At 47.2% G+C, this 11,531-nt stretch overlaps 1 non-coding gene across 1 annotated transcript; it reads right to left on the reverse strand.

The window, feature by feature from the left end:
* Positions 1 to 11,001: 11,001 nt before the first annotated feature.
* On the reverse strand, positions 11,002 to 11,073 carry Trnap-ugg (transfer RNA proline (anticodon UGG)). Its single transcript has one exon. It is a non-coding gene; the product is annotated as a tRNA-Pro (tRNA).
* Between the last annotated feature and the right edge of the window lie 458 nt (positions 11,074 to 11,531).

The raw sequence follows: 11,531 nt of genomic DNA on the forward strand, positions 1-11,531 counted from the left end.
AGAGAGAGAGAGAGAGAGAGAGAGAGAGAGAGAGAGAGAGAGAGAGAGAGAAAGAGAGAGAGAGACAGAGAGAGACAGAGAGAGAGACAGAGAGAGAGGGAGAGAGAGAGAGAGAGAGACAGAGAGATAGAGAGAGAGAGAGAGACAGAGAGAGAGAGAGAGAGAGAGAGAGAGAGAGAGAGAGAGAGAGAGAGAGAGAGAGAGAGACAGACAGACAGAGAGAGACAGACATAGGCAGCTGTATTGGCGATTATAATCCGATGTATTCCGTGTGGCGTAGACCGGGTGCGCATTGAGAATCATTTCACAAGACCTCGCAATAATTATATGGAATTGTGCAGTAATGTGGTGCAAGTCTTCAAACGTTTCACTCAGGTCATGTCTGATATCGGCATAAGAGAAAATCAGTGGGTGTACATCCACTTCACTTGCAGACTTGCGTGTTTCTCTTGCGACGGATGCACATGGTACTTAGCTTCTGTGTCAATTGGCTCATTCTGCGGGTGAGTGGTCACTGCCTGAGTTCAATGTCGGAAAAGGTAAGTAGCTCTAGAGTGTAGTATAGAGAACATTATGCCAAATACGCGGTCATTAGGAGAGACTATACCAGCAACTTCCACTCATATACTTGAATATCTAATTGGATCTGTATAGAAGACGCTGCTCAGTGGTATTGGAGTTGTGGTTGATCAACAGCGTATCTTTTAGGTACATGTGACATCCATTGGTCTTGTTTGAGTGACATTAGCCATGCAACCGGACAATGTTGGTGAACGGCTTCATTACCAAAGAACTTGATTGGTTTGCCATTTAGCTTCCTGTGTGGCGTGATATTGTTTCCGTGGACTGGTTTAGATTCTTGTCCATGTTTCCAGGAGTCTAGCAGCCCAAGCTATTTGAATAGCCGGATTAAGTCTTCTTGTCTGGTCTGCACTCCATCCGCTTGAATCCGTAAGCAGTGCATACGCGTTGTCCCTTGCAAACTGTGACAGGCATGTGACTTCTGCATGCAATTCTGGAAGAGTGTACAGTGGCAGGACGAATATTCCCGTGAAGTAGCAACATGATCTGAGTATAATCGTAGGACATCAAGTCTTGACACTACTTGTGACATGATCAATTCTGCTAATGCTCTAGTGCAGACTAGCAATAAGAGGCATTTGTCAGATACTAGTAACCATGAAGTACTGAGACGATTCTCTTTGGCAAGCCACCCACTCTGCTATAAATGCTCAAAGTTAATAATGTGTCATCTGCCCGCTCCAACTTGGCTGTCCTCCCGACAAGTGAAAACCGCTGGCGTCGTCCGAGCCATAAACACCATTATTGGCATTAATCCAACGCCTCACTTGCTCCTCATCTCTGCAGGTCGCAACAATAGGTCTGGCTCATCGAAAAACTGAAATATTCGGAGCTCTTACAAGTAGTTCAAGCTACATTTTCAGAGTCAGGAAGTTGGAAATGGCAAGAAACCCAGCTTCCCGTCACCTTCTAAGTTGACAGCACGAGCAATGACCATTATCAGCCAGCAATGTTTTACTAGAGCAAAGGCGCTGGCGGGAACAGAAAGCTTTCCATCCAGCAACGTTTCTTTCTCAGCAAAAACAAATAAAAAGGAAAGGAACAAAAAAGGAGCCCCGCGCACCAGGGATTTGTCCATACCCGGTACCCAGGTGTGTACTCAGTGACTACTCACACAGATTCCAGTACAAAGGCCACGGACAAGTGTCCCACCCGGACCGCTGGGACGCGGACACCTCCGAAGAGCAGCAGCTAGCAGCCCCTTCCTACTTGAATCCCAATCGAACTCGCGCACTTCCACCGAAACTGGGTGACTGCGCCCTACGAGATGGGGATTTGTATGCAAAATGTCACTAAAAGCGCCATTTCGTTCTTATAAAAGCACGGATGACCGCGATTGGCCCATATGTTGTAGTCTTTTGGACGCTGAATCGACTGGTTTTGGTCCGAAAAGGCTGCGATGCAGCGTTCCTCCTTTATTCCCAATCGAACATGGTTGAACAAGCGGTCACGTGCTCCTGGGTGCCCAAATCACCTGGTCACCACGCCAGCAGGCGACAACTTTCACACCAAGGTTCAACTCGAGTGACAGGACTGCACCCAAAAAAGGTCAAAACAGGCTGTAAGTTGTACCCTGCAGGCACGGTGACCAGGTGACTGGTGTACGCAGGAGCACGTGACCACTTCTTCAACCATGTTCGATTGGGAATTAGGGGCGAACGCTGCATCGCAGCCTTTTCGGACCAAAACCAGTCGACTCAGCGTCCAAAAGACTACAACATATGGGCCAATCGCGGTCATCCGTGCTTTTAGAAGAACGAAATGGCGCTTTTAGTGACATTTTGCATACAAATCCCCATCTCGTAGGGCGCAGTCACCCAGTTTCGGTGGAAGTGCGCGAGTTCGATTGGGATTCAAGTAGGAAGGGAGCGTCTCAGCTTTCTCGGACCAAGACCATTCGACTCAGCACCCCGAAGACTACAACTGATGAAATTTTAATTTTTGCCTTAACTTCCCCTTTAAGCAAGAGTAGATAAACAAGAGTGTGCAACTCCGGATCTCTCCTGCACAATCTGCAGATACCCCGCGCCCACGGCGCGGGGTATATTGTTGTTGGTATATTGTTGTTTTGTTCACAAGAGTCACATATCCCTGAAGATGCCCTCTTGGGCGAAAATTTGGAAAGGAGTTTTAAGTTTGGTTTTGAGAGATTTGGAGACACTTTAATTTTTTTTTTGTAGCCAAGGACTTTGTGCGGCCGTGGGCGGTGAAAGAAAATTAGAAATAATAATAATAATAATAATAATAATAATGAACAAGCGGTCACGTGCTCCTGCGTACACCAGTCAGCTGGTCACCGTGCCTGCAGGGTACAACTTACTAGCCTGTTTGACCTTTTTTGGGTGCAGTCCTGTCACTCGAGTTGAACCTTGGTGTGAAAGTTGTCGCCTGCTGGCGTGGTGACCAGGTGATTTGGGCACCCAGGAGCACGTGACCGCTTCTTCAACCATGTTCGATTGGGAATAAAGGAGGAACGCTGCATCGCAGCCTTTTCGGACCAAAACCAGTCGACTCAGCGTCCAAAAGATTACAACATATGGGCCAATCGAATCGCGGTCATCCGTGCTTTTATAAGAACGAAATGGCGCTTTTAGTGACATTTTGCATACAAATCCCCATCTAGTAGGGCGCAGTCACCCAGTTTCGGTGGAAGTGCGCGAGTTCGATTGGGATTCAAGTAGGAAGGGAGCGTCTCAGCTTTCTCGGACCAAGACCATTCGACTCAGCACCCCGAAGACTACAACTGGTGAAATTTTAATTTTTGCCTTAACTTCCCCTTTAATGAATGGGAGCAAGAGTACTACAGTCCATTTCAAAACTATAGTATAGACGCGTACCTAGGCAAAAACCGTTATGCCAGCATCTATACCACATAAAATCTGTGATCACTTTGTGCATAATTTTTTCCAAATTGGGCGTCTGTTATCCAATCCTTTAGAAACTATATGAGAGTAATTGTGGAGCGATCCTGAGCAATATTCCGAAAACTATTCTCAAAAAGTTCCAGCCAAATTTGAAATATTTCAAAAACCCTACGTGTCTACAGTTTTGAAATGCACTGTAGCTATGTACTCTTGATGGGAGTGATGGGAGAATCGAGAACGACCGCACAGTCCGTGCGCGTACGAAATTGCATACTTTGGTATGCTAGCGCAGAACAAATTCGCTCGTAGAGGAAGACAAAAGCGTCTCACCACCTTGTAATTTCACATGGCCAGTAGTTTTTCGACGCTGAAGACGATGGAATAGTCCGCGACGCTGCGACCCGACCAGAACAACCCGAAATTCATACCCTGAAAAAGCGCTGAGCGCAGAGCTCCTAAATTTTGTCGTATGGAAACGGGACTTCGGGTCTCAAGGGCACGAACATCTCCTCTCTCAGATAAAGCAATTCACTCGATGCGATATTCTACAATTTGACCTGGCCACGCTGAAATGCACTGCCATGTCGGATTCTCCCATCGGAAGTATAGAAACTTGTTTCCAAAAAATCAGCGTCTGGGTGAGAGGGAGTAAAGTCACTACCGGTAATCGGTATACAATAACTACAATAAGATCCCATGTTTTGCAACAATAATATGCTAGTTTTCGCAAGAATATGCTAGTTTTCGCAAGAATATGCTAGTTTTCGCAAGAATATGCTAGTTTTCGCAAGAATATGCTAGTTTTCTGCAAAACCTGCTGATTATGCTAGTGCAATGCTAGTTTCTAGAAAGTGCTAAATAAGTAAATATGCTAGATATAATGCTAGCATTATCCGCCGGAGCCTACTGGTCGCTACAACGTTATCGTTTAGACACAAGGAGAGGGCAATCCCTGCCCACTATCACAGTGTACATTGAATTGTATGATGTCGTACAAAATACGTACACCCTCTCCGTACCAGGTAAATGTTTCTTTTCGCTCATGTGTGCATGTCTCTGGCCTGGACGGCAACACTATAAAAACGAGCATCGCAAGAGATCCGTGCCGTCTTCTGAACTAGCAATCTTGCATGTGACATTGTCCCTTGCTGGCATTGTGGTTCAACGATCATTGATTTCGACTTTGCTTTCACGTGTACACCATGGACGCAGAGCGGCTGGTCCAGCGGCTCGACACTTATAAGCAGCAGAGAGAACTCGACAAGGCAGCAATAGCTACCCTTAGCGAAAAGGCGGCGACCCTCGAGCAGGAAAAGAAGGATCTGAAGGCAAAGGTGGAGAAACTTCAACAGCTTCTTCATTATTCTGCTAAAATCCTGGAGGACTTCTAAATGGCCATCTTTGCTTTTCACAACGTTCATCTCAATTAAAATAAATGTTTTAAACCTTTACAAAGGATGAGTGTTTGCTCCATTTATTTACTTTAAAAACATCATGGAAGTATTTCTAAATTTTACATGTTTTATGTTTAAAGCACACGATCCTACTGATGATGTGGCATTGTGCGAAGATATAATAATTGTCTACGTCCTATTTAATATCAAGAGTCCATGATAAACTCTTGCTATTATTTGCAGCGTGATTCCAGAGCAGTAAACGACCATGGGCATGGCGAGGTTCTATTGCATATTGAACCTTCGGCGCAGTGATCGTGGAAGCATACAAGTTCAACTTTCAACTTACACCACGAGACTACATAGCCACGGTTATGTACTCTTGGTTACACTGATAAGTGATAGCTGAAGCTTGGAGACGATTTTAAAAGATCAATGATCACATGAAGCCAGTTAAATGATCCGTGGACAATCAATGAACGGGTATCTTTTGTAGACGGCAAACGAGGAGAATGGGTTGACAAAACCTCACGTCTAGACTAATCAGGGATCATCACAACGCTTGCACTATCAGTAGCAAGAAGGAAGCGCTGCTATTGTGCACTTCCTTCTTCCAGCGGAGTGTAATAGTCGCCTGATGATTGCATTGAGCAAGAAACTTTGAGTTGCGACAAATCTGTAAACCTCTGTTGTGCCTTTTTGTGTGAAATAAAAGGACCAAGGAACTACAAGTTACGCTATACTGTCCACTAACATCACCAGTTACTAAACAATCAGCTCATGCGATAACATTGCACGACACTGACCGACGGTACTGGCGTTCTACAACTAACTGGCTATTAGCTCTAGCACATCTTGGATGCGCACTCCAACAGCCTTCCAACTTGGAAACTTGAAGTTATGTGATATTAGGAGGGGATTATTATTATTATTATTATTATTATTATTCTCGTATCCGTCCCGAATGGGACTCACGACGGCAGAATTAACTGTGAGCATGTGTGTGTGAGAGTGGGAGAACGAAATGAAAAAGAAAAGAAGAGTCTTGTAATAAAGGTCAGATTTAAGAAGAGCAGTACTAGACTAAATGGCTGAGCAGATGTTACTCCATTGTTTTCTGTCGCGGGCATAGGTGCCGAGATCACAAAGGCAGCTGGGCTTAAAAATGCAGATAGGTGTGAGGCGGACGTCTCGCTGGAGACTTGTGGTGAGGCAAGAGCGGGGTGCACCTATTCGAAAGGGCTGACTGGTAGCATATGTACAGAAAGCAGTGAGAGCAACATTTGCAGGGATGTCACTTGGCTGGCGTAATATATGTCCTAATAGCTTCCACCTGTCCCGCTTGGCCATTTCAGATACAGAGCACTGGCCAGTAACAGCATATAAATCTGCATTCGAGATGACATCTGGGTAGGTAATTCCAAGGGTACACCGCAGCTGTTTCCTATGAAACACATCTAGGCGCTTTTCTTGTGCACGGGACAGGCCATGGTAAGCAAGGTTGTAGGTCAAGATTGGTAGAACGAAAGTGTTGTATAAACGAATTTTGATGGGTGTAGAAAGCAGGTTGTGTTTGAACCATAACTTCAGAGTGTCTCCAAATGCTCTTGCGGCCAAGCCAATACGGCGCGTTACGTCCTCCCCGGAGCCGTATAGCGAGCCGAGTGTCTTCACCTGTCGCCAAGCTTCTTTACCACGAGTTGTGCCGACATTTCTAGATGTTGTAGAGGTGGCATCTCCCAAAGTGGGTTCCAGGTAAATACGGATCCATTCAGTCTTACTGGTATTGACGGTAAGACCCCATTCGGAGAAGACGCCTGCGATGACGGGTAGGGCGCTGGTAAGGAATGATTTTGATGTGGAGATGAAGTCTACGTCATCGGCGTAAGCTGTTTCTTCAGGTAGAATGTTGTCTGCTGATGGTCGGGCTGGCAGTCGGTCACGTACCATTCGTAGGGCTGCTTCCAAATAAACCGTGAACAGTACCGGTGACAATCCATCGCCCTGGGGGACCCCCCGAGCTGTCTCAAAAGGTGCGGACTGTGCTTCGTTCACGCGAACTGTCAGCGCCGTGCCAGATAGCAGGTACCTACAAAACTGTAACCAGTCGTAAACCGTCCGCGTCTCCAATTTTCTCTTGCTCCATGACATCAAGCAGCTTTGTGCGGTTTATTGTGTCAAAAGCCTTGCTCAGGTCCAGCCCTAGCACGTAGATAGTAGTGTTGAAGCGTTCAACAATTGATGCCAGGATCCGTTTGCAAAACACAATGTCTGCGGTTGATCTGTTTTGACGGAACCCGGCTTGCGATGGAGATATATATCGCTCTACGTCAGCTCTGATCCGGCTAAGTGTGATGAGGGACAAGATTTTTCTGGCAGTAGTCAGCAATGTTATCAGACGCAAATTGTTCATGGGGTCTTTGGGTTTACCTGGCTTATGCAGAGCGATTAGTACACCATCTCCAAGGGACGCTTGGCTGTGCTGAGTGAATACATCGTTGAAAATGCTGCTTAGGCATTCTGCAAGTGCTGGGCCTCCGTATTTGACCAGCTCGGCCGGTATGTCATCAGGCCCGCAGGAGCGTTGGTTCTTTAGACGACTCATTGCGCTCGCTACCTCTGCTGTGGAAATCGGTTTATCGAGGGGTTTCGGTGTTCCTGTGAATGGCGTAACCGCTGGCTCTGCAGCAGTAGGAGAGAATTTCCCAGTGTAATGCTCAGCTATTCTATCCGCTTGCTCTCCTGGCCCAAGGACAGCCTTGCCGTTGTTGTCTACAATGGTTAAATCTCGTGGGCACTTTGGTTTCAGCAGTTTTATCGCTGCAAACATCATTGGCCCGTTCTTGAGCGACTCCACTTCTCTGATGCGGCTCTCAAGATGCTGCAACGCCAGCTGTCGAGACAGGATTCGGATTTCCTTCTGCACTCTGTTACGCTGCACTCGCAGCTCATTTCTTCTATTCATGTTTGGTGTGCTATTAAGATCCATACGCAGCTTCCTCTGCAATTCTGAGAGTTTGTCTACCTCATACGTAGCGTAGGGTAGCTTGCTTCTGCTCGGTGTGTATCCGACTACTCCAGTTGCCACCTTGCGAATGGATGAGCATGTTGCCGTGAGTCTTGCGCTTGCTTCTGCCACATTGAGGAGTTGAGGTGCCGCTTCTTCCATTTTCGTTTGGTATAATTTCTGCATTTTCTTGTCATTGACCAGTCTCATGGTGTTGAACTTGCGTTTGCGGATTGTTTTGCCTCGGTTCCACACATGGTGAAGAGCTTTAAATTTTACACGGGCCATAACTAGGCGATGGTCAGAAAAGGTTCTTGTGCCAGCGTATGACCTGGCGTCCTGCAGCATAGCTCTTTGTCTCGAGTTACATAGTATGAAGTCGATCTGATTGAAGATCCTTTTACCGGCTGGGCTCTTGCCCTCCCAGGTGGTTAGATGTCTGCTTGGGTGTTGGAAGCACGTATTGCTCATTAGAAGATTGTTCATTTGCGCAAATTCAATGAGAGCGTCTCCATTGGCATTCCGCTTGCCTTTACTGTATTTTCCCAGGCACTCTTCATAACATTGCTTACGGCCCACTTTGGAATTGAAGTCTCCCAGGAGGGGAATGCAATGTTATTGCATGAGCTGATTGTTTAGTAACTGGTGGTGTTAATGGACATTATAGCGTAACTTGTAGTGCCTTGGTCCTTTCTCAGAATTATTTTCTATAAATTTATCCTTGGCTCTCCATCCGAGTCCATTCTTGTTTGTACCTCTTCGTACTAGGCAGAACATTATTTCAGACGGCGTGTCACCGTCAGCCACATGAAGATCAAGGTACTTCGAAGTACGCAATGAAGCCCGCCGCCGGATTCAGGAGGCTGCTGCGTCGTTCATCAGCACAGCTCAGGGAGTCGTCTATACGACTCCCTGGCACAGCTCCTGAAAGCCTGCAGCGCTATCCACCTGGCCCGCGAATCGAGCATCCAGCTGGCTAACTAACAGTTACTTGCCGTCCACTGAAGGCTCATGAGTTCTCACTATCCAAGACAAGCAAGAGTGAGTTTATGGATAGTCTAGCTCTGCGGTATAGATGGCAGCCCTACCATCAGCGTGTGTGTGGTGAGCCATTCGGTGTAACCCACGCTCTTTCCTGCAGCACTGGCGGCTACCCGACAATCCGTCACAACGAGCTTTGTGACGTGACAGCGAACCTGCTCAAGAGAGTTGCCACGAATGTGGCAGTCGAGCCTCGACTCCAGCCGCTAACAGTTACTGGAGAAAGGCAGCAGTACCGAACCACAATCACTGACGACCAGGCCCAATTGGATGTGGCGGCTAGTTGTGTGTGGGGTGGACGATTCGAGCGTGTGTTTCTTGATGTACGGGTTTTCAACCCTTTCGCACAATCGAATCGGACCTCCTCACTCACCAGCACGTACCGTACCAGCGCCATGAGAAGGAAAAACGTCGAAACTATCACGGGTCACCGCGTCAGGGATGTTGAGCATGACACCTTCCTACCATTGGTTTTCTCAGCCAGTGGTGGGATGGGGAAATCCGCCACCAGCTCAGTTCTACAAGCGTGCTGCGTCTCTAATCTCAGAGAAGACGAAGGAGCCGTACAGCCAAGTCGTGTCGTGGATCCGGTGTCGACTGTCTTTTGCCCTTCTGAGATCCAGCACTGCTTGTTTGCGGGGCGCGCGAATTCGTCCGCTGCCAGCCATGGACACCTCTGAGGCTCTGTCGTGAGGGCGGTGGCTGAAGCGGCTATCCGGTCTTGAGGCAGTTGTGTGTTCGGTGTCGAAGGCCGGTTTTTGACATGACTGTACTAAGTACATCATAGTCATTTGTAATTACAATTATTAATATTTGCCATGGCGACCCCCGTATGGGGCTATCATAATAATTTTCACGAAAGGAAGAAGTTTAGTTAGGACCCTCCCCCACCCAAAAAGATGCTTTCTACTTTCATGAAGTTGATTGTTCCAACTAGGGACACACGCTTCTTACCGAACTTGACTGACTCACGACTGCCATCCAGAGCACACGAGGAGCACGTCGCACCTTCCACTCGGCAAACCTGCAAGAAAGCACCACTCCCTGCTCAATACACAGTGTTTCGGGGAATTCACCCCGTAACAGTTGAGCTAGTAGGCTGAGGAAGATTGTGCCTGAAAAGCACCACTTATACTGCTCTCCAGGCCAAACCATCACCAGGGATACAAACTTACAGAGACACTTTGTTTCCAGCGCGACAAACACCTCGTGAAGCCCCAGGTAGCAGCGTGAGTCAGAGTCGCTCATGGAGTTCAACGCTGTCACCTCCAACAACTAGTCGCACGTCCGCGTGAGGGACAACAATACGAACTTAGAAGTTGCGACTTCGGCGGTAATAGTCATGAAGTAGATTGTTCCAACTAGGAACACACGCTTCTTGCCGAACTACTTGACAACTTGATTGTGTATTGAGCAGGCCGAGGGAGTGGTGCTTTCCGAGGGCTTGCAGGTTTGCCGAGTGGAAGGTGCGACGTGCTCCTCGTGTGCTCCGGATGGCAGTCGTGAGTCAGTCAAGTGTTAAGTTGGGCAAGAAGCGTGTGTTCCTAGTTGGAACAATCAACCCCGCCGCTCTTCTGGCCCAGCCGCCCCACAGCAAGGGAATGCAAGCATTCAAAACTTATGTTTATCGCCATCTGCGAAGCACAAACTGGCTCTGGGCAGTCGACTCGCTATGATGATGCTCTCGTCGCTCTCCTCTATCCCTATCTATGCACCACAACTGGCTCAGACAACCGACTCGCCATGATCAGCCATGATGATTCTCCTCTCAGTAACTTTTAAATAGTCACACAGTTTCTCCCGCACACTCGCTGGTGTTAACCCTTCCTTTCTTTTCATTTTGCTGACTCGTACAGCTCTATCTTTTGTTTTTGGTGCGTGTTTTTGGCCATGATGCCGAGACCTCAGGTCGGCAGAGCCATCAATGCCCCACCATCACTGCTGCGTCTCCGTGTAGCCCCTGCTCAATAGTTGTCACGTTCGGCCTAGTCTCAGTATCATTGTCTTTCTTTATTATTTTCGAGCTGGGAATGTGAACATAGTAAAAAAAAAAAAAAAAAACGTACCGCCGAAGTCGCAACTTCAAGTTTCTACTTTCAGTTTGGAAAAAAATGGGCCTGTCCGGGATTTGAACCCGGGACCTCTCGCACCCAAAGCGAGAATCATACCCCTAGACCAACAGGCCAACCACATGCTACCTCGGCCGGTGGAACACCAAGTCCCAAAGAATCAGACAGATGCCTTATATAAAGAGTACATAACCCGGGGGGGGGGGGTTGTTATGTTGTTGTACATGTATTCTTTTATTTCAATTCGCTCAGGGATGTACTTCTTTTAGTATACTCTTGATATGAGTGATGGCATTGCAAGTGATGCTACCACACCCCTCGAACCCAATTCGGGGGGGGGGGTATTATTAGAATCCGGCTAACTAACTTTTTTTATATTTTTTATTTATAGAAAGGAAAAGGACAGTCATATGGAAACGAGTTTTAGAGTAACTCTCCACCACTGTAACTAGACACACACGCTAGGGTTTATCGGGTGTTAGCGGCCGTCGTGAGTTCCCTTCGGGAACGGATACGATAATTAACTTTTATTTACTTACTGTAACTAGATACTATATACAGTCAGAAAGTGCAA

Source organism: Sycon ciliatum, chromosome 5 (genome assembly GCF_964019385.1).
Source record: "Sycon ciliatum chromosome 5, ocSycCili1.1, whole genome shotgun sequence".
NCBI lineage: Eukaryota > Metazoa > Porifera > Calcarea > Leucosolenida > Sycettidae > Sycon > Sycon ciliatum.